At 43.4% G+C, this 13,241-nt stretch overlaps 1 pseudogene; it reads left to right on the top strand.

Moving 5' to 3' along the window:
• The first annotated feature begins 10,679 nt into the window (after positions 1-10,679).
• LOC114614581 lies at positions 10,680-11,087 on the top strand (annotated as a pseudogene).
• Positions 11,088-13,241: the final 2,154 nt, after the last annotated feature.

The raw sequence follows: 13,241 nt of genomic DNA, 5'->3' as shown, positions 1-13,241 counted from the left end.
ACACACACACACACACACACACACACACACACACACACACACACACAGAGTTCTTATATAAAAGGAGCTACAAACTAGTAGAAAAATAGGCAAAAGTTGGGACACAACAAATCCCAAAAGAGTAGACAGCCAAGAGATGCTCACGGAATACTCATAGAATGCAATCTTAAAAGGTCAATAATTCTTCTAAAAGAAGCTCAGTTTTGGAAGCCAATAGTGCATCATGCTTTATTCATAGGATTAGAGAGGTAAGAAGTCTTGAGGGTACCATTTCTATTTCATACAGTAAGGCTGACTGCAGAGGGAACTTCCTTTCCTGCACCTCAGGATCATGTAACCTTCTTGATAGAGTGTGCACTGTGGTCCAGGGAGGCCCAAAGCCCAGACTCATTCTCAGTATCTCACAAGTGCAAGCCAGTGAGAAATGCACAGGACTTGCCTTTTATTCTGGTGTGCTGCCCCAGGGCGGAAAGACCTCCTGAGTTCAAACAAAGGAACAATTCAAAATACTGGCATTGGCCTTGAGAAAGTAAGCAACATTAAAGGTAGGGAAGTGAACCTTCTAAGTCTAATTAAAGCTTGCTGATATCATTCCCAAGCTTTGGCATCCAAAGTGAGAAAAGGACTTACTGGATTTTCAATGGTCAGATTAAAAATTATTCTTGAAAGTGTTGCTGGACTTGTTGTCACAGCCCATGTCCCAGCAAGCCAGGTGCAGTCACCTGTCCTCTATAAGCCAACTAAAAGAACCATTTAATAGTGGAAAGCAGAAAAGTGTGATTTATTCAATGTGGCCACACTGAGAGGCTAAGAGATCCAGTGACACCCCCACAGCACCCCCAAGTTCATCTTCAGAGTCCTAACATGAGGATAAGGTTTAAATAGAAAACAATACACATACATAGTTAAGCAGTCTGGCCAGTGTGGCCTGTCCACCACTGTCTAACCTCTGAATTGAGTTGTAAATGTTCTCCAACAAACAAGTTCACCCTGTAGCAGACAAGTTCCTCTTTCAGACACCCCAGCATTTTGAGCCTCAAGGATTTTGAGGGAGGGGATTTGTGAAGTTGGCTGTCTCAGTAGTCTGATAGCCAAAGAGAGGGCTACAGATGCCATTTCAGACTGCATTAATTCTTCCCAGACAAGCTAGTTACAATGATAGATTCCTGGGACTGGTTTTTGTTTTTTGTTTTTAATGTGAAATAGGACTTCTTAAGAAACTCTTTCCATTTCTGTTTGCTTAATTCGTGTTGCTGAGTATTGCCAAAATTAAAAATAAGAAGGAATGAAATGGACGTGGTCCGTTGTAGAAAATGCCTCACTGTACGTTCTTAAAGGCTGAAGCAGATGCTCATCTTCCCAAGAGGCACATTCCTGAGAAAGTTTCACTGCTATGTTTAAATCTCTCTTTTTTTTTAAATCCACTTTTTATTAGTACGAATATGATCATTTGCCTGCATGTGTGTATGTGTACACATCTGCATGCTTGTGCCCCCGAAGGCCAGAAGAGGGTGCCAGGCCCCCTGGGGGAGTTATAGATATGAGTTGCCATGTGGGTACTGAGAACTGAACCAGGGCTCTGCAAGGGCGGCCAGTGCTCTTAACTGCAGCGCCGTCTCACCCACCCCGACCCCTTATGTTTAGTGATAACAGTTGGTCAAACCAAAGTGCTGGCAACTCCGTCTGAACTCTATCACTGAGCCTTACAGTCACAAGAAATTCCGATTTGTTTACATACTTTTGTTACAAAGAATGACAAAGTGATTTAGAGATAAAAAAAGGTGTTCAAGCATTTGGATTTATTACACCAGACACAATATTCCTGTGGGGGAGGGGAAAGGGCTCTACACACAACAAGTGTAAAGTCGCCTCACACTGGAGAATAACTTGGTGCAATATAAACTGGGTAATGGTAGATATAGAATGGCCATTTGAGCACATTTTTAATGATATAAGAAGAATATTAAAATGATGTGAGAAGCTTTAAAAATGTCTACTTATTACATGCTGGAAATTATACATTTTGTAGAAGTAATTTTTTATAGTTGCAAAGAGAAAGGGCTGATTTTCAGCTCTTTGGAGGACACAACAATTAAGTAACCTGAACTATTGCCCTCAGGGACAGCTGACCAGAAATCTTAGCAGGTGAAAACCTCATCCATCAAGCTGTGAGTGAGTACTTTATCAATGACAGGGAGAAATAGCCACAAGCCCTATCCTGCCTTCTTGGTCTAGGTAGGCAGGTCCAATCTAGGCTGGCTGCCTGGAGGGAGGGAGTCACAGTGACCTTGGCAGAAGCAGTGGACCAATAAAGAACACAGCCCAACCTCTCAGGAATGCAGGAAAAACCCTGACCCCTCCCTGCCACATCCTCTTGGGTTGCGTGGCCTTCTCACATCTCCCTCCATCTTTCCACCTCCAATCCCTCCCTGCAAGCCTCCTGCTTTCAAACGATCATCTGACTGTGTCTTGAGAACTTGCCTAGTCCCTGCTGTCTGCGACATCAACTGAGTACTGCTCAGAACTGGTGCAGGAGCATGCCTCTATATAAAAGTCCAGCTGGTGTTTCCTTTGCCCTGACAGCTTTGGAGCCTTCTTTTCTTTCGTGTGCTACACCTGCTTCCTGGCTCTCTTGCTTCAGCTCCAGGTGGGCTTACCCTAAAACCTTCGTTCTCAATTAGCAAAATTGAGCCAAAGGGATGTTAGTAGCAGTTACACCTGGCCAACCAGGACAATCAGGATTTTCCTGACACTTAAGGTCATTCAAGTTATGAGCTTTCTATTAGGAAGGAAGGAAGGAAGGAAGGAAGGAAGGAAGGAAGGAAGGAAGGAAGGAAGGAAGGAAGGAAGGAAAATGGCTCAAAATATTAGATTTATAGGAAAGACCATGTCAGAGCAGCAATTAAACCCAAGAGATCTGGGCCCAGTTGGTAGAATGCTTGTCTTGTATGCAGGAAGCCCTGAGTGTAATAATTCCCCAGCACTGCATAAACCAAGGATAGCAAATCACACCTATAATTCCTGTACTTGAAGGTAGTGTGACAAGAGAACCAGAAGTTCCAGGCTGTCCTCAGCTTCATAGTGAGTTCCAGGCCATCCTGGAATACATGAGATCATGTCTCCAAACACCACCAGTCCTGGCCTAGAAATGACCCTTGTCACCATTGACCCAAATGAGAGGGAAGTGCACTGAGAACAGATGGCTGTTGTGTTGCTTTTGTCTGATACTATGGAGGCAGTAGGCACTACTGTGGGTAGACAAACAGCGTAGACAAACAGCTACCAATCTAACATGTTTAGGGAGGACAGAAAAATCCAGGTGGGTAGATAGGCTTGGTGGGGATAAAATATATCGATCTTTTTTTCTTTAAGTAAATGGAGAACACAGGTCACAGGACAGGTGCATCTGAAGTAAGGACCAGGGATAGCATAGGAAAAAAAAGTCTAAGCAGACAGTACTGAACCAAGTTTGCTGAGATGAGGGATCCTTTGTGGGCAATACTCCCAGGCCAGGCACTCTGTGTGGGACATCCCCATGTGTTCCCTTTCACCTTTCCCCAAGACCACATGACATGATTTCCTGCGCTTCACCCAGTATGGAGTGTCCTGATGGTCGGTTGTCTGTCTGAACTGTCTTTTTAGTTTTGAGGTTACAATTGCACGGTTTCCTCCATCCCTTTACTCCATATAAGCCCTCCCCTCATATACCCTCTGTGCCTGGCTCTCTTTCAAATGTACGGCCTCCTTTCTCATTAGTTGAACTATCCTTAAAAGAATACTACAGGGCTAGGGATGCAGCCTAGTGCTAGAGCATGTGCTTACCATGAAAGAGGCCCTGGGTTCAATCCCCAGTGCAGGAAGAAAAGAACAGGTTGGAGAAGGGAGAGTGGACCATTATAGGACATAGGCAAAACCAGAGATAAAAAGGATAACTCTGGCCCCAACAGACAGGGCCTTTGCATGCATCCTTTCACTCAGGTCTGCTCAGAGTCTGGCAAATGGATCGGTGTGCACGGTCCATTTCCCATAAACACAAGCCCCATGCCCTGAGCATCCTGGCTAGGTTACTGAAGTCTGTATAGTTTTTAAGAGACCAATCTGACAATTGCCCTCAGTTCCACAGGGATAATTATTGGATTGTTCCAGTCACATGTACCAGGAAAATATTCCATTCCAAGATTTACTTATAATCTTTACCACAGTCTCCAGTCTTCGTGTCTCTAGAAACCCAATTCCATACACTTTACCAGCCTCTTCTCCCATTCCTTCCTATTCTAGATACTAGCATGGCTTATTCTATGTGTTTTTAAAATTTATTACTAATTTTTATTAATATATCATTCAATATTGTAATGTATATAATGTAATAATATTCTACTAATATATTAATATAATGCCCAACCCTTTGCTGTAAGTGGCTCCCTTTGACTAGACTTTCTTTCCCTTGGATCATTGGTTTATTCTTGCCTCTCAGGCCAAGAGTAATGTCTGTGGGGACTCTGCTGAACTTCCCGTGTAAAGTGGCCCTGCGTATTTCTCTACAGCACAGCATTCTGCTTATTTCTTGGGTAACACAGCACAACCGGTAATCATCTTGTTCACAATATACTTCCATATACTTATATATAATTTTATATACTTACTGTACTTTTTACTCTATAATCATGCCTACATGCTATGATGTAATCCCAAGTACCAGCTCTGTCTTTTCACTGTTCCAAATGTGTGGTGCATAGCAGAAGTACTCAACAAATGTTGCTTAATGATTGCAATGGGTAAGGAACTCTAACTGGGAATGCTCGCTCTGTGACTGTGGCCAACTAGCTAAGGGAGACTAAAAATGGTTTTGCCACTGAAGAAGTCAATCTTCAATTCCTTTTTTATTTTGTGCTTATAAAATTATTGTGCTGGCTGGTTTTTATCTCAACATGACATAAGCTAGAATTATATAAAAGGAGGGAACCTTAATTGAGGAAGTGTCTCCATAGGATCCAGCTGTAAGACATTTTCTTAGTGATTGATGTGGGAGGGCCCAGCCGGTTGTGAGTGAGACCATTCCTGGACTGTTGGCTCTGGGTTCTAAAAGAAAGCAGGCTGAGCAAGTTATGAGGAGCAAGACAGTAAGCAGCACTCCTCCATGGCTTCTGCATCAGCTCCTGCCTCCGGGTTCCTGCCCTGTTTGAGTTCCTATCTTAACTTCCTTCAATGATGAATAGTGACCAAGAGTACTAGTAACCCTAATGAGGACAATTATTATGCTTGATTCCAAGACTTTATTCTAGAAGTTGTAGTTACTTAGTCACTTACTTGCCTAGCTGGAGTTATTTTATATGAAAAAAAGGACCACCATCCACTTGGAAGGAGTTTCTGATTCTTACCCTTAAGCTCATGGGGGAACATAGTTTGTAGTGGGTAAACTGCTCAGACCCACATCCTCCGAACTATACCAAATATGTGGTGCTTGATTTCCTCAAGAGAAAACCTCACATGCTTTAACCCAACTGTTATGGTGGAGTTCTGAAGAAGCACAGTGTATATGGTTACTTAATAAGAGAATATATCAAAGCAGAAAGCACTGTTAAACATGCTCTGGCAAGATGCTGAGTTCACCAACTGTTCAATCTCTAGAGACTTCAGAGACTCCAGTAAGTGCCAGTCCCAGGGATGATCCACTTTTATCTCTGTCTTCTGACATAATGTTGGCCCCTTTAAAGTGAGAATTCCTGGGAGTTCTGCTATAAGATAGTGGTCAAAGGAAATTAGCAAAACCATGGGAAGATAGAGGAGACATCTTAGATGCACAGAATAGAAAAGGAAGTTAAAATTTTCAACAGCAAAACTATTACCAGTGTTTTCTTAAAGTGATAAAGGTCAATCCTCAAATTACTCAACTCTATGGCAATATATTGTTGTCCTGTGAGAGTCTTTCTAAACTAAGGAAGAGAAAGAGGGGAGACAGTAAGGAAAGGAGGGAAGATGTAGCATGCAGCTCTTACTACTCTGTAAGCTCAAGGTAGACTGTGCTACGAGCCCCCACCCAAATCCCCTTAGATCCACGGATGAAAAACACAGACTCACACATACACACGTATTGCCCAATTTCAACCTGCCTTACAGGCTCAATTGCTGTGCACTGCTAATCTCCCATGGCTAGCATGCCTTTCCCTATACTCTTAGCTCATCACCTCTCAGCCTGCCCCAGCTTCAGCTGCTCAGTTACCTTTAGTCTCAGCTCAAACCCCGACCTCCTGCCTGGAGAAGCAGCCTATCACCACTCTATCCTAGATCTCACATGGCTGGTTAGCTTTTCTCCCTCTGAAGCATGGCAAAAACTCTTTTCCTATTCCCCTGTGTCTCCTAGCTGGCCTGTGGGAACCCAGAAGTCCCATCTATTCCACCTAGCAAGTAGCTGCTAGCATCTTTATTGATGGATCAAGAACCAATTGGAGAACAGGACCTTAGCATCAGACCCACTCTACATCTCATCTTTTTTGTCCAACTAAAAAAAAAAAACAAAACAACAATAACAACTCTTCTCCTAGACATAAATTGAACAAACATAAATTGAACAAAACCATAACAATCATGTAAATTACAAAGTATTCAAAGTCATAAAACATGGAGAAATCAAACTTCTACTGACCTGGAAGGACATTTATTTCTACTGGCTAGCTGGAAGGTTTTATGTGTATTTCTAGGGAAGAACAGTAATCATCAGTTTTCTAAAGCTACAGATTATTGGAGGTGCAATAATCATTGGCCTGGCAAGGCGTGCCCACTGTGCAACAGTGGCATGAATGCTATGTGAATAACCAATGACTTTCTGATTGAATTTAAGGCCTCATGCCTGGTACTGTTCATTGGGTCAAGAATCCATGGCTGGGTGAGTTATAGGCCCTAAGAACTTATTACTGTTATTCTGCTAAATTTCCCAGTGTTATGTTGACCCCTAAGTACTTATTTTTATTAAAAATAAAAAAGATATTAAAAAGTAAATTACTGCATCTCTCAACCTTTACCTGAGATTTCTTTTTCTGCAATAGTGATTAATACAAAACCCTCAGAGACCCTCAATGAACAGGAAATAAGAGAGTGCAGAGTGCTAAACTCTAAACAGAATGTCTATATCACACTCCCTTTCTCCAACAGAAGCAGTGTAGATTAAATGGAATATTATCTCAACAGGACTAAAAGAATGACTGCAAATGTATTATGAATGAATGAGACAGATATCTTTAAACAAAAACTGGTAGAATTTGTCTCTGGCAGACTTAAATTACAGAGAATACTTTCCAATGGAGATGAGTGTATATTTATTTATGGGATGGGGGTTGAATCTAGAACCATATTACATAAGCATTCTATTACTGAACTCCATCCAGAATTCTTTCTTGTATTCATTGTTTTATGACGAAGTTTTGCTAAGTTGCATAGGTTGGCTTTGAACTTGCTAAATCTCCTACCCTAGCTTCTCAAGTAGGTGGGATTATAGGCCTAGTCACCAGGCCAGGATTAATTCACATTGATTGTATGAATGATCATATGTGACACAAATGTCTACAAATTCCTGAGCGCTAAAGTTACAGAATCTATAGGCTCTTTAACTTTACTGCAGATAAAAAGAAATCAATAACAAAAAATATCACAATGACCCAATATATATGACAATTAAGGAATATGCTCAGAATGGTTCCTGAATGAGAATGAGGGTACACTAAAAGTCGGAAAATTTGGACAGTGTGGAATGTTGTTGTGCTCCATACCACAGGGAAATTATGACAGGTAAATGTCTTGGTTCTGAAATGCTAGCTGCTACCTGTTAACTTTCAGTGACACAGGAGCTAAGTGTAACTTGGCAAAGCCTTCCGTCCCCTGAACCACCAAAGAAACCACATGCCTTCCCTTGTCTCCACTCCACATCTTACTAACCAGACCGCACTCGGGCCAAGTGTGTTAGTTATGCTATTCTGGCTGTGCAGCTAGTTTCCTCAAAATGTAATGAGAGTAGATATTTCTTTTCTTCTCCCAACATCACATTTTTATTAATTATTTGGAATTGCATGCAATGTATCCCTATCCCAGTCGCTCCCCATTCCTCCTACGTGCACTTACCCACTCTGTTCATTTGTTTTTAGAGACTGGGTTTCTTTGTGTAGCCCCTGCTGTCTTGGAACCCGCTCTGTAGACCAGTCCAGCCTAAAACTCAGACATCCACCTGCCTCTGCCTCCTGAGTACTGGGATTAAAGATGTGTGCCACTACTCCCCATACCACCCTCCCACCAAAAGAAATGAGAAAAACACCAAGTCCAATTTGTGTTGCTCGTATGCTCACTGGAGCATGGTCAAATTCCTAATGGCCTACCCTGGAAAGAAAACTGAGTCCTTTCCCAACCCATGGCCAAAAGCTGTCAATTCTGAAGAGGTACACTTCAATGGTTTCCTGTCTGGATCTCTCTCTCTCTCTCTCTCTCTCTCTCTCTCTCTCTCTCTCTCTCTCTTTCTCTCTCTCTCTCTCTCTCTGGAGAAGAGGTTGGCACAGAAGCCTCCAGAATGTCTCAGTCTCAGTTAATGAGTTTAGAGTCACTGACTGCACTGTATAAGAAGTTTGGCAGCAGTGTGGATCATGGACATCTATCTATATCTATGTGGTTTCCAGCACCACTGACCATCAATGCCTTTTGGAAGAGTTAATCTAGAAAATGAACCAGTCTTCATCTCAGATATGCTGTTGCTCAGAGTCAGGGTGATCTTGGAGTTGGTCCCAGGGGCAGGACCTGTGAGAGATCAGCAGTTTCTGTACACTACCTTGTCCTCAATTCTGGCCACCATGCTGGCCTTTGGGCCAAGCTGTGACACAGACCTAGCAGGTGATGGCAGGGCAAAGGGGACTGGTGTCCTGAGGTCCTGCCCTGCTTAGCAATAACATGTTCCTGTGAGACACAATCTCTTAGCAAACTCCCCGATTCTCTGGCTCTTACATCCTTTCTGCCACCTCTTTCCCAACGTTCCCTGTAGGACTGTTTTATAGACATGTCCATTGGGGTTGGGCTCCACAACTGTGTATTTTGATTGGTTGTGGGTTTCTGTAAGAGTCTCTATCTGTTACAGACATGTTTTCTTGGTGATGGGTAAGGACTACAATTACCTGTGCATGTAAAAACAAATGTTTATAGGTTGCTGTTAGAGATTATGCTGGTTTAGTAAATTAGTGATTGTTGATTCTTTTCTAATAACCATGACCTCACTAGCTCTGGGTAGTTGGGTAGGTTTCTAGTACCAGGCATAATTTCACTCTTATTGAGTGTGTATTAAGTACAATAGAGAGCCACTGGTTACTGCTAAGCCATGTGTGCCACTACTGCACCCTTAGGGTCAGCTTGTGCCAAGCTGGTCATTGTTGTAGTTTATAGGTGTCCTAGCTGGGTAGGACTGTTAGTTGCCTCCCTCATTTGTAAGCTTGCATGGTGCCATCTAGAGGCGTGATAGACAGTCTTCAGGGAGGGGTCATTCAGGTCATTTCCAGATCAGGGCTTTCTGAGATCTGTTTCAGAAATGCATGATGTCATATGCAATAGGAACTTACCTCCTATCTGGGTAACTTGGGCAACAGCAATAACCTTTGGGTTGAGAGTCTCTTAGACAACCTTGACATACAAAAACTATTAACTGGCTTAATCTTCTGCTGGTCTTGTGCATATATCCACAGCTGCTATGTGTTCACATGTGCAACAGCCAGGTTAGGCCCTGAAAACAGCATTATACCGCATCCCTCCCTAGTCCCTGGTTGTTATAGTCTTTCCATCCCTGTCTTCCTTTGTGTTCCCCAAGCCTTTGTGGGGGACAATTATATAGATGTCCCATCTATGGCCAAGCAGTCACAGTTGCTTATTCTCAGCTTATGAAGGTCTACCACTAGCTGAGGAGGGACATAGAACCACTGCTCAGAGAATGTCACCCCCTTAGGATATAAGTGCTGTCCTTATGAATATGATTATATAATCCTTTCTGTTGTGGTCCTAGGAGACTCCTCTTTATTTCCTGAGTGCTGACGTGGTGGAAATGAAGATGGGAAGGGGAGGAGAGAGAGGAGAGGAGAGAAGAGGAGGAAGGGAAAAGAGTGGAAGGGAGAGAGGAGGGGAGGGGACAGGAAAGGAGGGGAGAGGAGGGGAGGGAAGAAGAAAAGAGGAAGAGTGGAAGAGAGAAGTGGGGGAAGAGAGAGGAGGGCAGAGGAGAGAAGAGGGGAGGAGAGGAAAGGCTTTGTCAGAGCTAAAAGCTGGGAATGAGGGGAGCAGAGGCAACTGTCTTCATCAAAGACCATGAAGCAAATAACATGTTCTCTGAGTTCCCAACTGACGACCAAAATGTACTGTAGCGCAAGATCACAAGACCAGTGTGAAGCTGGAAGTACTAGGAACTGACACATGCAGTACAGACCCTCGCATTAGAATGAGAGAAAAGAAAAAAGGAGCACTTCATCGACTCCTGGGGAAATGTCAGATTCCTATGCAAGAGCTGGAATCTTAAGCACCGCTCACTGCATTCATTCAGCAGATGAATACTCTCAAGAATACTCTCAAGAATACTTGAGAATACTCTCAAGAATACTCTCAAGTCCCGAGTCTGGTTAAAGGCTGGAAAGTTCTTTCAAGATGAACTTCTAGATCTCTTTTGAGGCAACATGGCTGCCCTCCGGCCTCTGGTGAAGCCCAAGATCATCTAAAAGAGGACCAAGAAGTTCATCAGGCACCAGTCAGACCGATATGTGAAAATTAAGTGAAACTGGCAGAAACCCAGAGGCATTGACAACAGGGTTCGGAGAAGATTCAAGGGCCAGATCCTGATGCCCAACATTGGTTATGGGAGCAACAAGAAAACCAAGCACATGCTTCCTAGCGGCTTCCGGAAGTTTCTGGTCCACAATGTCAAGGAGCTGGAAGTGCTGCTGATGTGCAACAAATCTTACTGTGCTGAGATTGCTCACAACGTGTCCTCTAAGAACCGAAAAGCCATCGTAGAAAGAGCAGCACAGCTGGCCATCAGAGTCACCAATCCCAACGCCAGGCTATACAGCGAAGAAAATGAATAGATGGCTTGCATGCATGTTTTGTGGTTAAATAAAACCACAAAAACTGACAAAAAAAAAAAAGGATGAACTTCTAGTCTTACACTAGAATATATAAAAAATATATTTATATAAAAATAAAATATGCATAATATAAGAAAGCACCCATAACAGTGTAATAGTGCAAGGCTACATTGGGTGTAATTTTGTGGCAGAGTATGCCAGGAGAAGCAGGCCTAAGAGCCAATGGACTGGAAGTGTTGAGAAAAAGTTGTCATCAAAGGTGACACCTAAAATATGAAGATTTGTGGTGTTGAAACTATCAGAAAATGCTGCGTGTCCTTAAATTGGTTCTTACCAATTGAAGATAGCTTGTATGCTAGACCCCACCCCCAGCCCCAGAAAACAGTTTTGTTTGTTTGAGGAAGGTTCTCAAATACCTTAGGCTAGCTAGCCTTGTTCTCTCTAAAGCTAAGGATGACCTTGCATTTCTAATCCTCCTGCCTCCTTTACTTCCCTGAGTGCTTTGATTACAGGTTTACACCATCAGTCAGGCTCTAGGGATAGAATTCAGGGCTGTGTGCATGCTAAGCAAGCATCCTACCAACTACGCTCTAGCCCCATGAAGCCTCCTCCCCACTGCCTTAAACCTAAAGTCTTTCCTGTTGCTTTGATTTTCAAGTCACCTCTAAAAAGATCCCAGCCCACTGAGCTGCTTTGACCCACCCTCTGTAGCCTTTTATGTAGAACAGTTTCCAATCTTTGCTCAGGAATTCAAGGAGAGTTCAAGGTCAGGAAAGTTGGGAACTTCTTTTTAAACTTCTTCAAATGCTAACTATAACTAGCCCAGTCCAGCTTTTGATTAAAATGTCATGATCTCACTGATACAAACCACTTTCCATTACGGATCTGTTTCTCAGGATCTCTCCAAAGACCTTGGGGTTTCAAGCCAAAGTCAAAATGCTCAGGCCTTTCTTGTGTGTCTCGACAGACTGCAGGGACATCACTGACACAGCCTAGCTCAACTTCACCCCAGCTCCCCTCCACAGCCTGAGGCAAGGCTGGCAGGTTATCTGTTTCCTCCAGTTTCCATGGATACCAAGGCAGTGTTTTAAACATTCCAGGGTAGGATTCTTCTCTTTGGGTACATCCCTTGGAAATCTGTGTCAGTGTTTGTCTGGCTTTTAGCTTGCAGACCACGTGACATTTGCTTGATTATCTTCCCTCTGGTATGGCCCAGATCCCCTTCTGTCATTGGGAGGGTAGCCTTGGGGTGGGCCAGACTGGCTTGGATACTCTGGGAGCCAGGCTACTTGAACTTGAACCTTGTTAGAGAAAAGGAATTTAATTGAGCTTTGTCTAAGTTGGCTGGGCAGTGAATCAAGGAAGGAAATTAGGAGGAAAATATCTAGGTTAGTTGGTATGAGAACGAAATGAGTAACAGCAAGGTTCAACTTTTTACATCTTTGAGTGAGAAGCCCAGCCTCGGATCCTGGAATGGCCTCCACTTCACTTTGTGCAGGTCCAGCCGTGGGGGTCCTCTCACACTTAAATTGGACACCCCTTTCCTGAGTATACTTTTGTAAGAAATGCTCCCCCTCCCCCAGTTTCCCTCATATTCCATATGGAGGTATATTTATTCCTATTTCTTTTTCTTTTCCAGCAATTCTTGCTTTGGCATGGCTGGAGACTCAACACAGGGAGAGAGAAATCTTGTTCTACTTAAGACCTAATAGGTGAATCAATTAGTCATGGAGGTGCTTAGCTTAGAAGTTGTGAATGAGCCAAGATCAGGTGGGCTAGCCTAGGCCAGGCCTCGATTCCTTGAACACATCTGGTCAGTCCAGAGGGGTGTGGGGTGGGTTAAGGGGCAGTGAAGGGAATTCTGTTTCCTTGGCAACCCATCTGCTGAGGTCATGAGCAAGCCCGTTCTGGCTGCCCTGTGGGTGGTCTCTCAAGCTTGTTCCACCAGCCACATGAGTACAAAATTGCTAGGACTTATAATTAAAGACTTTATTTGTTTCTTGCTGCAAATTTCTGTGGCTAATGGGACTCAAGCCTGCGTTAAGCATTGGATGGCTTGTTATCCATCAATCTCAGCTACCCACCACACAGCCCCTCCCACCACACAGCCCCTCCCACCACACAGCCCCTCCCACCACACAGCCCCTCCCACCA

The sequence above is a fragment of the Grammomys surdaster genome, unplaced genomic scaffold (assembly GCF_004785775.1).
Source record: "Grammomys surdaster isolate TR1022 unplaced genomic scaffold, NIH_TR_1.0 126391, whole genome shotgun sequence".
Lineage (NCBI taxonomy): Eukaryota > Metazoa > Chordata > Mammalia > Rodentia > Muridae > Grammomys > Grammomys surdaster.
Note: the sequence above shows the minus strand (reverse complement) of the source record. Positions and strands in the feature narration are given on the sequence as shown.